The 16138-nt window shown below is 38.4% G+C and overlaps 1 long non-coding RNA gene across 1 annotated transcript; it reads left to right on the top strand.

Moving 5' to 3' along the window:
- Positions 1–216: 216 nt before the first annotated feature.
- LOC129472329 (uncharacterized) lies at positions 217–12995 on the top strand. Its single transcript, XR_008653884.1, has 3 exons — positions 217–252; positions 11775–11867; positions 12887–12995. It is a non-coding gene; the product is annotated as an uncharacterized lncRNA (long non-coding RNA).
- Positions 12996–16138: the final 3143 nt, after the last annotated feature.

Here is a 16138-nt window from a genome sequence, read left to right on the forward strand (position 1 = left end):
ACCTCACAAAGGCCTGCGAGCGCCGCGGGCAGCCCGGGCTCCCGCCTGCACCTCTCCCTTCACACCTCCCTGCTAGCAGAGGGAGCCGACTCCGGCCTCCGCCAGCCCCAGAGAGGGGTCCCCACAGCGCAGCGGCGGGCTGAAGGGCTCCTCGAGCACGGCCAGAGCGGACGCCTAGAACGAGGAGGCACCAAGAGCGAGCCAGGGCTGCTAGCACGTTGTCACCTCTCACAACTACTGGAAAACATTCAGGTAGGACCTTACTTCTGAATGTAAATGGACTCTCCCTTACTCCACGGCCTGATTCTCTAAGCTGGTGAAAAGTATAAAACCTTTGAACACTCAGTGTGCATCACCCCAGAATGCATCTAAATGCCTCATCCTACAGGTATGCAAGCTGTACCTCCCAGCTTGCATACCTGCTGTCTGCAGTCCATATCTGGAGTTTCTAATCAATTTTCATGGACAGGGGTGATGGGGGGATACAAAGATCAGTTCTCAGTGTTTTAGGTTCCACATGGTTCTTACTTTTATGTGTTTATTCATTCATCTTCATTGAAGTATAATTGACAAATAAAAATTGTATATATTTAACGTGTAACATGTACGATATGATGTTTTGATATACATGTACATTGTGAGGTGATCACAATCAAGCTAATTACATATCCATCACCTTATAGGAGATAGTTATTTTCTTTTTGTATATGTGTGGTGAGAACATTCATGTAAGATCTACACTCCTGGCAAATGTTGAGCAGACAACACATTATTATTAACTATAGTTACCATGCTGGAACTTAGCTCTCCACAACTTATTCATCTTACATTACTGAAACTTTGTACCCTTTTTCCATCTTCCCATTTTTTCCTCCCGCAGTCCCTGGTAACCACTGTTCTACTGTTTGCTTCTATGAATTTGACATTTTTAGATCCTATGTTTGAGATCCTGCAGTATTTGTCTTTCTGTGCCTGGCTTATTTCATTAAGCATAATGTTCTCTAGGTTCACCCATGTTGTTAAAAATGGTGGGATTTCCTTCTTTATGCGACTGAATAGTATTCTGTTGTATATTATACCACATTTTCTTTATCCATTCATCCACCAATGGACATTTGAATTGTTTCTGTATCTTGGTTACTGTGAATAATATTTCAGTGAATATGAGTGCAGATATCTCTTCAAGACACTGATTTTGTTTGCATTTGATATACACTCAGAAGAGGGATTGCTAGATAATATGGAAGTTCTATTTTTAATTTTTTGAGGAACCTCCATACTGTTTTTCATAATGACTGTACCGTTACGTTCCACCAACAGTGTACAAAGGTTCCTTTTTCTCTACATAGTAAACAACGCTTGTTATCTTTGGACTTTTTGATAATAGCCATTTTAACAGGAGTGAGCTGATATCTCCTTGGGGTTTTGATTTACATTTTTCTGATGATAATCAGTGATGTTGAGCACCTTTTCATCTACCTGTTGGCCATTTGAAGGTTTTCTTTTGAGAACCATCTATTCAAGACCTTTGTCTATTTTTAAAATTGGAATATTTATTTTATTTATTGCTATTGTGTTGTATCAGTTCCTTATATATTTTGGATACTAATACCACAGAGTTTGCAAATCTGTAAGTTGCCTCTTCACTCAGTTGATTGTTTCCTTTGCTATCTAGAAACTTTTTAGTTTGATGCAATTCCACTTGTCTATTTTTGCTTTATTTGCCTGTCCTCTTGGGATTGTATTAAAAAATGTCCAAACTAGTTCTTACTTTTTTTCTTTAACTTTTTTTATTTTTATTTTTTGTGGGTACAAAGTAGGTATATATATTTATGGGGTACATGAGATATTTTGGTACAGGCATGCAATGCATAATAATTACATTATGGAAAATTGGGTATCCCTTTCCTCAAGCATTTATCCTTTTGTGTTATAAATAGTACAACTATATTAGTTTAGTCATTTTTAAACGAACAAATTATTATTCACTATAGTCCCTCTGTTATGCTATCAAATACTAGGTCTTATTCATTCTTTCTAATTGTTTTTGTAACCATTAATCTCCACCTTCCCTCTTCCCCCCACTACCCTTCCCAGCCTCTGGTAACCATCCTTCTATTCTGTATTTCCATGAGTTCAATTGTTTTGACTTTTAGATCCCACAAATAAGTGAGAGCATGTGATGTTTGTCTTTCTGTTCCTGGCTTATTTCACTTACCATAATGACCTCCAGTTCCATCCATGTTGTTGCAAATGACAAGATCTCATTATTTTTTATGGCTGACTAGTACTCCATTGTGTGTAAGTACCACATTTTCTTTATCCTTTCATTGGTTGATGGACACCTAGGTTGCTTCTAAACCTTCGCTGTTGTAAACAGAGCTGCCACAAACAAGAGGGAGCAGATATCTCTTTGATATACTGATTTTCTTTCTTTCTGCTATATACCCAGCAGTGGGATTACTCTATTTTTAGTTTTTTGAATTTTTTGGGAAACTCCAATCTGTTTTTCGTTGTGGGTGTACTAATTTACATTCCCACCAACAGTGTATGAGGGTTCCCTTTTCTTCACTTTCTCACCAGCATTTCTTACTGCCTGACTTTTGAATAAAAGCTATTTTACCTTGGGTGAGCTGATATCTCATTGTAGTTTTGATTTGCATTTCTCTGATAATCAATAATGTTGAGAACCTTTTCATATACCTGTTTGCCATTTGTATGTCTTCTTTTGAGAAATGTATATTCAAATATTTTGCTCATTTAAAAAATCAGATTATTAGGTTTTTTTTTTCCTATAGGGCTGTTTGAGCTCCTTATATATTCTGGTCATTAATCCCTTGTCATATGGGTGGTTTGCAAATATTTTTCCTCATTCTGTGGTTATCTCTTCACTTTGTTGATTGTTTCCTTTGCTGTGCAGAGGCTTTTTAACTTGATGTGATCTTATTGGTCCATTTTTGCTTTGGTTGCCTGTGCTTGTGGGGTATGACTCAAGAGATTTTTGCCCAGACCAATGTCCTAAAGAGTTTCCAATATTGTCTTGTAAGAGTCCTATAGTTTGAGCTATTAAATTTAAGTCTTTAATCCATTTTGATTTGACTTTTGTATAAAGTGAGAGATAGGAATTAAGTTTCATTCTTCTGCATATGGATAACCAAATTTCCCATGCATTTTTTAAAGAGAATGTCTTTTCACCAATGTATGTTCTTGGCACCTTTGTCAAAAATGAGTTCACTGTAGGTGAATGGATTTGTTTCTGGTTCTGTATTCTGTTCCATTGGTCTATGTATCTGTTTTTAATGAGTGTTATTAGGCTGTTTTGGTTACTATAGCTCTGTAGTATAATTTGAAGTCAGGCAACACAATGTCTCCAGTTTTGTTCTTTTTGCTTAGGATAGCTTTGGATATTCTGGGTCTTTTGTGATTTCATATAAATTTTTAGATTTTTTAATATTTCTGTGAAGAATGGCATTGGGATTTTTAAAAGATTTGCAATGAATCTGTAGATTTTTGGGGTAATATGGACATTTTAACAATATTGATTTTTCCAATCTGTGAACATGGAATAACTTTCCATTTTTGGAGTCCTCTCTAATTTATTTCACTATTGTTGTGTGGTTTTCATTATAAAGTTCTTTCACTTATTTAGTTGATTCCTAGGGATTTAATTGTATGTGTGGCTATTTTAAAGGGGATTTCATTTTTTAAATTTCTTTTTCAGATTGTTCACTGTTGTCATATAGAAATGCTAACAATTTTTATGTTAGTTTTGTATCCTGCAACTTGGCTGAATTTATTTATCAGTTCTAATAGTTTTCTCGTGGAGTCTTTAGGTTTTTCCATATACAAGATCATATTATCTGCAAACAGGATAATTTGACTTCCTTTCCAATTTCAATGCCCTTATTTCTTTTTCTTGTCTGATTGCTCTAGTGAAAACTTTTAGTACTACACTGAAGGACAGTCATGAAAGTCGGCATCCTTGTTGTGTTTCAAATCTAAGAGAAAGGGCTTTTAGTTTTTCCCCATTTAATACTATACTATCTGTGGGTCTGCATATATGATTTTTATTATGTTCAGGTATGTTCTTTTATACTCATTTTTTTGAGGGTTTTTATCATGAAAGAATGTTGAACTTTATCAAATGCTTTTTCAGCAACAATTGAAATGATCATAAGGTTTTTGTCCTTCATTCTGTTGATACTGTGTGTCCCATTGATTGATTGCGTATGTGGAACCATCCATGCATTCCTGGGATAAATCCTGCTTGGTCATGATGTATGATCTTTTAAATGTATTGTTGAATTCAGTTTTCTGGTATTGTTGAGAATTTTTGCATCAGTATTCTTCACAGATACTGGTCTGTAGTTTTCTTCTTTTGATGTGTCTTTATCTGATATTGCTATCAGGAAAGTACTGGCCTTGTAGAATAATTTTGGAAGTATTCTCTCTTCTATTTTTTGGAACAGTTTCGTTAGGATTGGTATTAGTTTATTTTTAAATGTTTAATATAATTCAGCAATAAAGCTACTGGCTTTTGGGCTTTTTATTACTAGGAGTTTTTATTATTATTATGGCCATCTGGCTATCATCTTGTTACTTATTATGGGTCTGTTAAGGTTTTGGATTTCCTTATGTTTCAATCTTGGTAGGTTGTATGTATCAAGGAAATCAAGGAATTTATTCATTTCTTCTAGATTTCCAATTTATTGACATATAATTGCTTCTATTAGCCACTAATGGTCATTTGGATTCCTGAGGTATGAGTTATAATATCTCCTTTGTCCTCTCTGATTTCATTTATTCTAGTTTTCTCTTTTTCCTAGTGTGACTAAAGGTCTGTCAATTTCATTTGTCTTTTAAATAAAACCAGCTATTTCTTTTGTTGATCTTTTGTATTTTCTTCGCTTCAAATTCATTTGTTTCTCCTTGATCTTTATTACTTCTTTTCATGTACTAATTTTGGGTTAATTTTCTCTAGCTTTTCCAGTTCTTTAAGATGCATCACTAGGTTATTAATTTGAAGTTTTTCTTCATTTTTGAAGTAGGCACTTATAGCTATAAATTTTCCTCTTAGTACTGTTTTTGCTGTATCCCCTAGATTTTGGTATTCTGTGTTTCCATTATCATTTGTTTCAAGAGATTTTTCAGTTTCTTTCTTAATTTCTCTATATTACCACTGGTAATTCAGGAGAATATTGTTTAATTTCCATGCATTTGTATAGTTTCCAAAATTCCTCTTGTACTGATCTGTAGTTTTATTTCATTGTGGTCAGAGAAGACACTTGATATTATTTCAAATTTTGAATGTTTAAAGACTTGTTTTGTGACCTAACATATGGGCTATCCTTAGCATAAGAATGATCCATATGCTGAGGAGAAAAGTAAGTATTCTACAGCTTTTGGATGAAATGTTCTGTAAGTATGTATTAGGTTCATTTGTTCTATAGTGAAGATTAAGTCTGATGTTTCTTTGTTGATTTTCTGTCTGGGAGATCTATCCAATGCTGAAAGTGGGGTGTTGAGGTCTCCAGCTATTACTTCATTGGACCCTATCTCTCTTTTTAGCTCTAATAATATTTGCTTTTATATATGGATGCTTCAATGTTAGGTAAATAAATATATATGTTATGTAAATAAATAAATATATATGTATTTACAACTGTTATATCTTCTTGCTGAATTGACCTCTTTAACATTATATAATTACCTTCTTTATCTCTTCTTATGGTTTTTGTCTTGATATCCATTTTGTCTGATGTAAGAATAGCTACTCCTTCTCTCTTTTCGTTTCCATTGGCATGGAATATCTTTTTCCATCCTTTTGTTTTCAGTCTGTGTGTATCTTTGTAGGTGAAGTGTGTTTCTTGTAGGCAATAGATCATTTGATCTTTTTTAAAAAATCTATTCAGCCACTCTATGTCTTTTAATTGGGGAATTTAGTTCATATATATTCAATATTATCATTGATGAGTAGGGGCTTACTACTGCCACTTTACTTGTTTTCTGTTTTTTTGTGTGTATGTTTTTCTTTTTCTTTTTCTTTTTTTTTTTTTGCAGCCTTCTCTTTCTTCTTTCCTTCTTTCCTGTCTTCTTTGAGTGAAGATGATTTTCTCTAGTGGTATGCTTTTGATTTCCTGCTTTTTAGTTTTGTGTACCCATTGTATGCTTTTCAATTTGAGATTACCATGAGGATTGCAAATACTATCTTATAACCAATTATTTTAAACTGATGACTATTAGTTTATACTGTACTGTCTTATAACCCACTGCATATATTATTTTATAACCTTCTATTTTAAACTGATGACAACTTAATACTGATTGCGTAAACAAGCAAACAAGTATGCAAAAAGAAAACTAGTAAAAACTCTACACTTTAACTGCATCCCCCTGCTTTTTAACTTTTTGTTGTTTCTCTGTATGTCTTATTGCACTGTATATTTCTTGAAAAGTTATTGTAGTTATTACTTTTAATTGGTTCATCATTTAGTCTTTTTACTTAAGTCGAGAGAAGTTTACACACCACAATTACAGTGTTATACTATTCTGTGTTTTTCTGTGTGCTTACTATTACCAGTGAGTTTTGTACAGTCAGATGATTTCTTCTTGCTTATGGACATCCTTGTCTTTCAGACTGAAGAAATTCCTCTAGCATTTCTTGTAGGGCAGGTCTTGTGTTGATAAAACTCCTCAGCTTTTGTTTGTCTGGGGAGGTCTTTATTTCTCCTTCATGTTTAAAAGCTATTTTTACCAGATATACTATTCTAGGGTAAAAGTTTTTTTTTCTTCCTTCAGCACTATAAATATGTTGTGGCCCTGCAAAGTCTGCTGTCAGATGTATTGGAGCTCCATTTTATGTTATTTGTTTCTTTTCTTTTGCTGCTTTTAGGATCTTTTCTTTATCCTTGACCTTTAGGAGTTTGATGATGATGATGATGATTATTATTATTATTATTTTGAGACGGAGTCTCGCTCTGTCACCCAGGCTGGAGTGCAGTGGTGCAATCTTGGCTCACTACAAGCTCCATACCCTGGGTTCATGCCATTCTCCTGCTTCAGTCTCCCGAGTAGCTGGGACTACAGGTGCCTGCTACCATGCCCGGCTAATTTTTTGTATTTTTAGTAGAGACAGGGTTTCACCGTGTTAGTCAGGATGGTCTCAATCTCCTGACCTCGTGATCCACACACCACGGCCTCCCAAAGTGCTGGGATTACAGGCTTAAGCCACCACACCTGACCAGGAGTTTGATTATTAAATGCCTTGAGATAGGCTTCTTTGGGTTAAATTTGCTTGGTGTTCTATAACTTTGTACTGAAATGTTGATATCATTTTCTAGGTTTGGGAAGTTCTCTGATTTATCCCTTTTAATAAACTTTCTACCTCTGTCTCTTTCTTTATCTCCTCTTTAAGGCTATTAATCCTTAGATTTGCTATTTTGAGGCTATTTTCTAGATCTTGTAGGCATACTTCATTATTTTTTCTCTCTGTTCTTTAGTCTTCTCTGTGTATTTTCAAATAGCCTGTCTTCAAGCTTACTCATTCTTTCTTCTGCTTAATCAGTTCTGCTATTAAGAGACTGACACATTCTTCAGTGTTAGTTGCATTTTTCAACTCTAGAGTTTCTGCTTCCTTTTAATTATTTCAATTTCCTTGTTAAATGTATCTGATAGAATTCTGAATTCCTTCTTTGTGTCATCTTGAATTTCTTTGAGTTTCCTCGAAATAGCTATTTTGAATTCTCTGACTGAACGGTAGTATATCTTTGTTTTTGCAGGATTGATGCCTGGTGCCTTACTTAGCTCATTTGGTGAGGCATGTTTTCCTGGATGGCGTTGATGCCTGTAGATGTTCTTCAGTGTCTGGTCATTGAAGAGTTAAGTATTTATTGTAGTCTTTACAGTCTAGGATTGTTTGTGTCTGTCTTTCTTGGGAAGGCATCTTAGGTATTTGAAGGGACTGGGGCCCCAACCCCAATAAAGCTGTGGTTTTTGCAGATTCATAGAGGTACCACTTTGGTGGTCTTGGATAAGGTCTGGAAGAATTATCTGGATTACTAGGCAGATAATCTTATTCTTTTCCCTTACTTTCTCACAAAAGTAAAGAGTCTTTCTCTCTGTGCTGAGCCACCCTGAGCTGGGTATGAAGTGATGCAAGCACCCTTGTGGCCACCAGCACTGGGACTGTGCTGGGTCAGACCTGAAGCCAACACAGCACTGGGCCTTACCCAAGGCCCTTCCCTTTAGGGTGGCAAGGCCCCTCTGTTCAGAGTGCTATCTTGGAGCCAGGGATTAGAGTAAAAAACCTTAGCAATGTACCTGATGTTCTATTCTAATGCAGCTAAGCTGGCACTCAAACCACAATACAAACTCCTTCCTGCTTTCCCCTCCCTTTTTCCACAGGCAGAGTTACCTCTCCCTGTGGCTACTGCCACCACTGCTCCTTGAGGGGGTTAAACCAGGCCACTGCTGATGTTTGCTTAAAGCCCAAGAGCTCTTCTGTCAGCTTGTGGTGAATGCTGCCAGGCCCGGGACCCACCTTTCAGGACAGTGGGCTCCCCTCTGGCTCAGAGCAGGTCCAGAAATGCTTTCCCAGAGCCTAGGCCTGGACTTGGGCAACCCAAGAACCTGCTTGTTGTTCTACCCCACTGTGGCTGAGCTGGTACCTAGGGTGGAAGGCATTCTCTTTTGCTTTTTCCTCTGCTATTCTCAAATAGAAGAAATCTTTCACTGCAGCCACCACAGCTAGACATGTGCAGAGCCGTAACTGTAATCAGCACATTTCAGAGCCCAAGGCTGCCGGTACTCCCTGGGTATTGCTGCTGGTTATTCAGTGCCCAAGTGTTCTTTAGTCAGCAGGTAATGAATCTTATCAGGAGAGGGTCCTGACCTTCAAGGCAGCAGGTTCCCCTTTGGCTCAAGGTGTCTAGAAATGTTATCGGGACCCAGGGCCTAGAGAGGAGGCCTCATGACTGTGTCTGGTGTTCTGTCCTACTGTAGCTGAGCTGGTATCCAAGATGCATAACAAAGTTCTCTTTATTCTTCTCTCTCCTCTCTTGATTTCCGGTTCTTGTGATGGTGCTTTTCTGTGTGCATATACTTGTTAGAATTCGGTGTTCTAGAGGGGGAACGAACAGTGTACGTCTCTATTCTGCCATCTTACTCGGCCAATCCAGTTTTTACTTTTGAAATATACCTTAAAAGGGAAATTAGAAGAGGTGAGGTCAAGAACACAATTGCCATTTTAAACAGAAGTAACCATAGTGTTGTTTTCTTTTTTTTTTTTTTTTTTCCAAGATTAACTTTTTAAACCTCATGCATGAAATACTCTGGTGTCTTTCACTTTTGGCTGCTCTTCTTTCCCTCACCTCGCATTACTATTTGTTTAAACGTAACTATATTTATACACTATCCTCTCATGTGCCTCTCCACCCCACTGAAAATGGCACCAGCACACCACTGTCTGCTGAAATAGGTTTTCCAAGGGGACCCATGGTCCGCTATCTGCTAATATTTGTTACCTGCCTCTTCTTTGTCCTGATCCTGCTCACTCTCATTTCCTGAGCTTCCTGCACCTGGTTCCTTATTTCTTATTAACCGTCTCTGATCACCCCTTGAGATTTCCCACTGGTGAGCTTCTGCAATCGTGCTCCAAAATTCCAAGGCCCTCTTGTCCTTCATCTCATGTGGTTGTATGCTGGTACCTTGGTGAGAATGTCCATCCTGTCGACCCCTTTCTGCAAATGACTCTTTTTGCACTGATCTCGTCTGCAAGCTCCACCCATTTCCAGGTCTTTCCTCCAGATACACAGAGGGACACTTCCCAGCCCCCTGCTGTTAGGTTAGGTGGGACCATGTGACTAGTTCTGTCTAAAGTTATGTGAGCAAAGGTGCCATGTTACACTATTAGGCCAAAGTATTTAAAACCCAGTTTTTGTTTGTTTGTTTGTTTGTTTTTTGAGATGGAGTCTCGCTTAGCTGCCCAGGCTGAAGTGCAGTGGCACGATCTCAGCTCACTGCAACCTCCGTGTCCTGGTAAAACCCAGGTTTTTAAAAAATACATTTTAAAAAACTTTAAAATAGTTTTAGATTTATTAAAAACATGGTGAAGATGGTACAGAGAGTAACCATATACCCCATACCCAGGAACCCCTCTTGCTAACATCTTACATAAATATGGTACTGGTCACAATTAATGAACCACTATTGGCATATTATTATTAATTAAAGTCCATACTTTATTCAGATTTCCTTAAATCTTACCTAATGTATTTTTCCTGTTCCAAGATCTTATCTAGGATCACATTTAGTCACTGTCTCCTTAGGCTCTTCTTGGTTGTGACAGTTTCTCAGAGTTTTCTTTTTTAAAAAACCACTTTATCGAGGTATGAATGACATGCAAAAAGCTGTACATATTTAATGTATGTGACAGATGAATTTGGAGATAAGTGAATGCACATGAAACCATTAGCACAATCTATGCCCTAAGCATACCCACCACCTCGCAAAGTTTCCCTCTTTATTTATTATTATTATTATTATTATTATTTGAGACAGAGTTTCACTCTTGTTGCCCAGGCTGGAGTGCAATGGCTCAATCTTGGCTCATTGCAACCTCCACCTCCTGGGTTCAAGTGATGCTCCTGCCTCAGCCTCCCAAGTAGCTGGGATTATAGGTGCGTGCCACCATGCCCAGTTAATTTTGTATTTTTAGTAGAGACGGGGTTTCACCATGTTGATCAGGCTGGTCTCGAACTCCTGACCTCAGGTGATCCACCTGCCTCAGCCTCCCAAAGTGCTGGGATTACAGGCGTGAGCCACTCTGCCCGGCCTTATCATTGTTATTATTTTGAGTGGTGGTTGCCAGGGTTAGGAGGAGAAGGAAACAGCGAGGTGGTAGTGAGACAATATTGGTGGTGGTCCAACGTTTCAGTCATACAAGATGAACAGGTCCCAGAGATCTGCCGTTCAGCATGGTGCCTGTAGTTTACAATACTGTATTGTATATTCACCATTTGCTAAAAGGGTGCTCTTATGTCAAGTGTTCTTGTCCCAAAAATGACTACATTTGAATGAGTTGTCTTCATTTTTGAGAATTTACTGGTTAGGTGTTTTATAGAAAGTCCCCATGTGGGGATTTGCCTGATAATTTTCTCATGATTAGCCTGGGGTAATGTGTTTTGGGGAGGTGAAGTGCCATTCTCATCACATCATATCAAGATCTCAGACTATCAACATGGCTTATAACTGTGGATGTCAGCAGGGATCACCTGTGTCTGTCAAGAGCCTTCACTGTAGAGTGACTCACCATTTTCATGTTGTCTGGTTTTTAGGGAAGTCACTGTACCCACACCTAGAGAGTGGAGAATTGGGCTTTACCTTTTGGGGCACAAGGTTCAATGTTGTCCATACTCTACTTTTCCCTCATGCCATGGGCAATAAATCAACTTTTATTGCTCCTGACATGGAGGTTTATTTGTTATTCCAGCACAGCCTGATCAATCCTGATTAATACATCAATTTTTCCATCTGCCTAAATGCTTGTCCCAGTGGTACCTCAAACTTAGCACATCTGAAACCAATTTTGTCAAACTCCCCTGCAACTCTTCCAAACTCCCCAAGTTTCCTTTTTTAAAATTAAGTAAATCACTCTTATTCTAAATGTCCAAAATTCAGAAGCCTAACACCTCTTTAGCTTACAGAAAATAGCCCACAGTACGTAACATGACTTCATGAATAATACATTTTTCTCATTCATATTCTGCGTTAGTCAGAGTCCTTAGTTCCGGCAAGCAAGAGTAAATGACTGACTATACCCAATCAAGAAGAAAAGGAAGGCTACTGAGTGGATCCTCACCAAATCAGTGGTAAGGGCAGAGAAGCTGGAGCTTAGGTGGGCTCGGAGGCAATGAAAGGATTTAGGTCACAGCCCAGAATATATGCCCCACTGGGCATCTGAAGTCAGTGCCACTGAACTTAGCAAACCTCATTGATCCTATCTTCCCCAAGCCACAGCTCTGCTGGCCTCTCCACTCACTGTTGCCATAAGGGATTTCTCAGATATTTCAGGCTTGCTTCATTCCTGTAAAATTCACAGACCCAAGTGGTATTTAGGTGGGTCAAGCCTGGGTCACATGCCCACACTTAGTTGCTAGGGGACAGGCTACGGGGATATCTGGTTCTGCCTTCAAACATGAGCCACATGTTTGAAAGTCTCCAAATTACAGAAAAAAAGTATATGGATTCTGGGGAGCACAAAAGGCACTCACTCGTCTGCTATAATCCTCATTTGAGAGTTGAGATTCTTGAGAAGCAGAGGCTAAATGCCTTGTCCAAGGCCACGTGATTAGTTAATGGCAGGGCCAATTTCAGATCTCAGGAGTCCAGAATTAAAGTCTTTTCATTTTGACCTCTGTGCTAGTCTTTCCTTCCTTATTTATTACCCTCAGTTATAGAGCCCTATTGATGGCTCTTATAACCTGCTGTCTAAGCTAAAGCAATAAACTTCTATCTAGTTCCAAAAGTACCAGTGATTCTACAGTTACATAGAGAATAGATTCAAACTCCACCTGATCCTATCAAGCTTCTCCACTGTCCTTGCCCCACACTCCACCACTCCCCTTCTCTCTCATTTCACCCTTCAGACATAGCTAGGACCCTGAACCCTGGTGTTTATAGTAGCATCTCAGGTGGTTCTTATTGAAGACTGAAAACCTAGACCTAGCTTAGTGTCACACCACAGCAATCCCTGTTGCTTGAATGTGCCCCCAAGCTTCCATATCTGTACACATTTTCCATTACTTGTCTGTAATGCGGAGAAAAATATTTCACATCTTTCCCTACCTCTGACTTAAAGTCATATTATCCTCCATAAATGCTTTTCTAGGCCACCTCCTCCAGGAAGCCTGCCCAGCACCCAAGTGAACTGCCTCTCTTCTGCTCAGCATTCTCATGTCCCAACCATACCACAGGCTGTGGTCAATGGTCCTTCTGCCTCCCTTGCTGCCTTTTATGCCTATAAGGAGAGAAATCTTATTTTATTCATTGTCTTAGCCTTTCTACATAGTAGTTGCTCAAAATATTTTTGTTGACTTGAATTGTATTGAAGTAGCTAGGGATGGAACTAGGAATAATAATAAAAAAAAAAAGTCACCAAACCACAGCGAAGCACAGTTGTTGTTGTTGATCTCCATGTCTTCTAAGAAGACAAAGAGGAAGTTCAATTGCAAGGCTGCATTTCACTGTGGGTGCAGAGCCATCAGGTCCTCTCCTATTTTATCAGGAAAATTTTCACCCACAAATCCCACTCATGCACACACAAAATCATGAGGCATAAAGAAAAATTCTGGATATGCTGTCACTCCCAGGTTTGATGAGCTGCTTCGCTTATGTGAGTCTGAAAAGATTCTTATTTCAGGTTCACACTTATGTCTCCATTCATTTTGTTCTATAAATAGCCTGTTTCAAAGCCTGCTGACTGTAGTCACGTCCAGCACCCGACGCTCTTCCACCCCTGCTTCCCATAGCTACCAGAGCAGATAAGCAAGACCAACAAGGGGAACCCAGCACAGCAAGCAGCGGGGAAGCTTCTTTTATCCCAAAGGTCCATGGACCTGAGGCCCAGAGACTCTCCCTTACCAAGAGGCTTGAGGCTGGCTGGAGAAACCTAAAGACGAACTCAGACACAGAAAGTTGTTGGGCCCAAGATACTCCACCCCTGTCCAGAGGTAGATGTAGATGCAGGGGGCACCAGTAAGGGAATCCACCAAGGCTCTCCCTAACCAAGAGATGCCAGTCCCCAGGCCTGGGGGAGTCTCATTTGCCCTCACAGGCAGCAGCAGGGAGCAGTGGGAGCTGCTCCATCAACACCAGGAAAACCGATGAGACCAAAATAACTCTGCCGATTCTCTAACCATTCAACACCATTGCAACTACGGCCCACTAAAGCAGGCCAAGACCTGTGTGCTAAGCCTAAACACATAGCCTGCCTGGTCTGCTAAATTAAGAGACTTAATAGGACCCAGAGTTCCTCAGCATAATAGAAAAAGTGTCTAGGATACAATAAAAGATTACCCATCATTCCAATATCCAGGGAAATCACCAAATCGAAGGAGAAAAAGGCAATCAATGGATTCAGGTCTTGAGACTCATCAGATGTTGGAATTATTCAATAGGGATTTTGAAGCAGCCATGATAAATATGCTTCAATAAGAAATTACAAATCATAAGACAAGTGAAAAATAGAAAATCTCAGAAAGGAAGTGGAAATTATTAAAAGTGAAAATTGTAGAGCTGGAAATTATAAAAAGTAAAAAAAAAAACTTGCTGGATGGTCTCAATAACAGAGTGCAGATAACACAGAACATAGTCAGTGAACTGGAAAATAGATTAAAAATATTATCTGAACAGCACAGGGAAAATAGACTGAGAAAATGCATGAACAGCACCTCAGGGGACTATGAGACCATAACAAAAGATCTAAGATTCGTATCGTTGAAGTTCCTCAAGGAGAGAAGAAAGAAAGTGGAGCTAAAGTGTATTTGGAGGAAAAAAAGGCTGGAAACTTTTCATATTTGACAAAAGACACAAATTTTTCAATTCAGAAAGCCAAACAAACCCCAAGTAGGATACAAACAAACATGTCCATGCCAGGACACACCATAATTAAACATAAATTTTTAAAAATCTCAAAATTATTATCTAATTTTTCCTCCAGAAACTAGAAAAAATTAAAGTAAACCCAAAACAAGCAGAATAAAGGCAAAAGAAACAAAAGACATAAAGATTGAAAAGAAAGATATAGAGCTCTTTCTTTTTGCAGATGATTTGTCTATGTAAAAAACCCAAATAATCTAAAAGAAACAATTTAAAAAACCACTCTTAGAATAAATGAGTTCAGCAAGTCTGCAATATATACAAAAAACACACAAAGTTAATCACATTTATATGTATTGACAATGAATGTGTGGAAACGGAATTTAAATACCATTTAAAACAATGCCACTTCAAATTTCTCTTAAAAAAATGAAATCCTTAGGTATACCCTTAAGAAAACACACAGAATCTGTATGCTGAAAATTATAAAATATTGTTGATAGAAATCAAAGAAGACATAAATAAATGTGGAGACATAATATGTTCATGTTTTGTAGACTTAACATATTGAAGATGTCAATTCCCCACAAATTGATCTGTAGCGTACATGGAATTCTTATTAAAATTCTGGCAAGCTTTTTCATACACCCAGACAAACTTACCTAAAATTTGTATGGAAGGGCATAGCCCCTAGAGTAGCTAAAGCAAACTTGATAAAGAAGAATGAAGTGGGAGGAATCACTCTACCCAACATTAAAGTTTACTATAAAGCTACAGTCACCAAGATCATAGTGCTGATGGACTTGACACCAAAAGCACAATTCACAAAAGAAAAAGCTGATCAATTATCTCTCCTGAAAAACTTAAATTTTCTCAGGTGAAGCCCATGAGAAGAGGGTGAAATGACAAGCTGCAGACTGGGAGATGACATTTGTCCAGCATACATTCAACAAAGGACTAGTATCTGGAACATATAAAGATCTTTCTTTATAATCCGAAAAAGGAATGGAAAGATCTCATGATCTGAACTTGAGAGACCCAGGTTCAATCCTGGCTCCTATTTCTACCTCTAATTCATGCAGTCTGTGAGACACAGGTGAGCCAGTTAGCATTTGAGGGCATCAGTCTCTGTGCTAAGAAGACATGCTCAGCGACACCCCCTCACAGATCTCATCAGAAGGGTTAAAAGACACAATGTGACTGCATTCAGAGTAGATATTTAATAAACCTGATTCCTGCATAGCCCTCTTTCTCTGCCTCAGCACATCCAAGCAGGACTTTAAATGGATGTTTGCAATTGTTCTCTGGCCATTCATTCATCCATATGACAAGTACTTATTGATCTAGGACTGAAACAGGCATTGTATCCAAAGTGGGGATGCAGCTGTGATCAAGAGATGTATAATTCCTGTCCTTCAGGAGACGGACATTGAACATCCAGTTCCTCAAATCAATTCAGTTTTAATATGATGGTGGTAAGTGCTGAGCTCACCGTCATCCTGGGTGTTCTGTGGGCATTGATCCTATCAGTTATACTACTCAG

The sequence above is a fragment of the Symphalangus syndactylus genome, chromosome 22 (genome assembly GCF_028878055.3).
Source record: "Symphalangus syndactylus isolate Jambi chromosome 22, NHGRI_mSymSyn1-v2.1_pri, whole genome shotgun sequence".
NCBI classification, from domain to species: Eukaryota; Metazoa; Chordata; class Mammalia; order Primates; family Hylobatidae; genus Symphalangus; species Symphalangus syndactylus.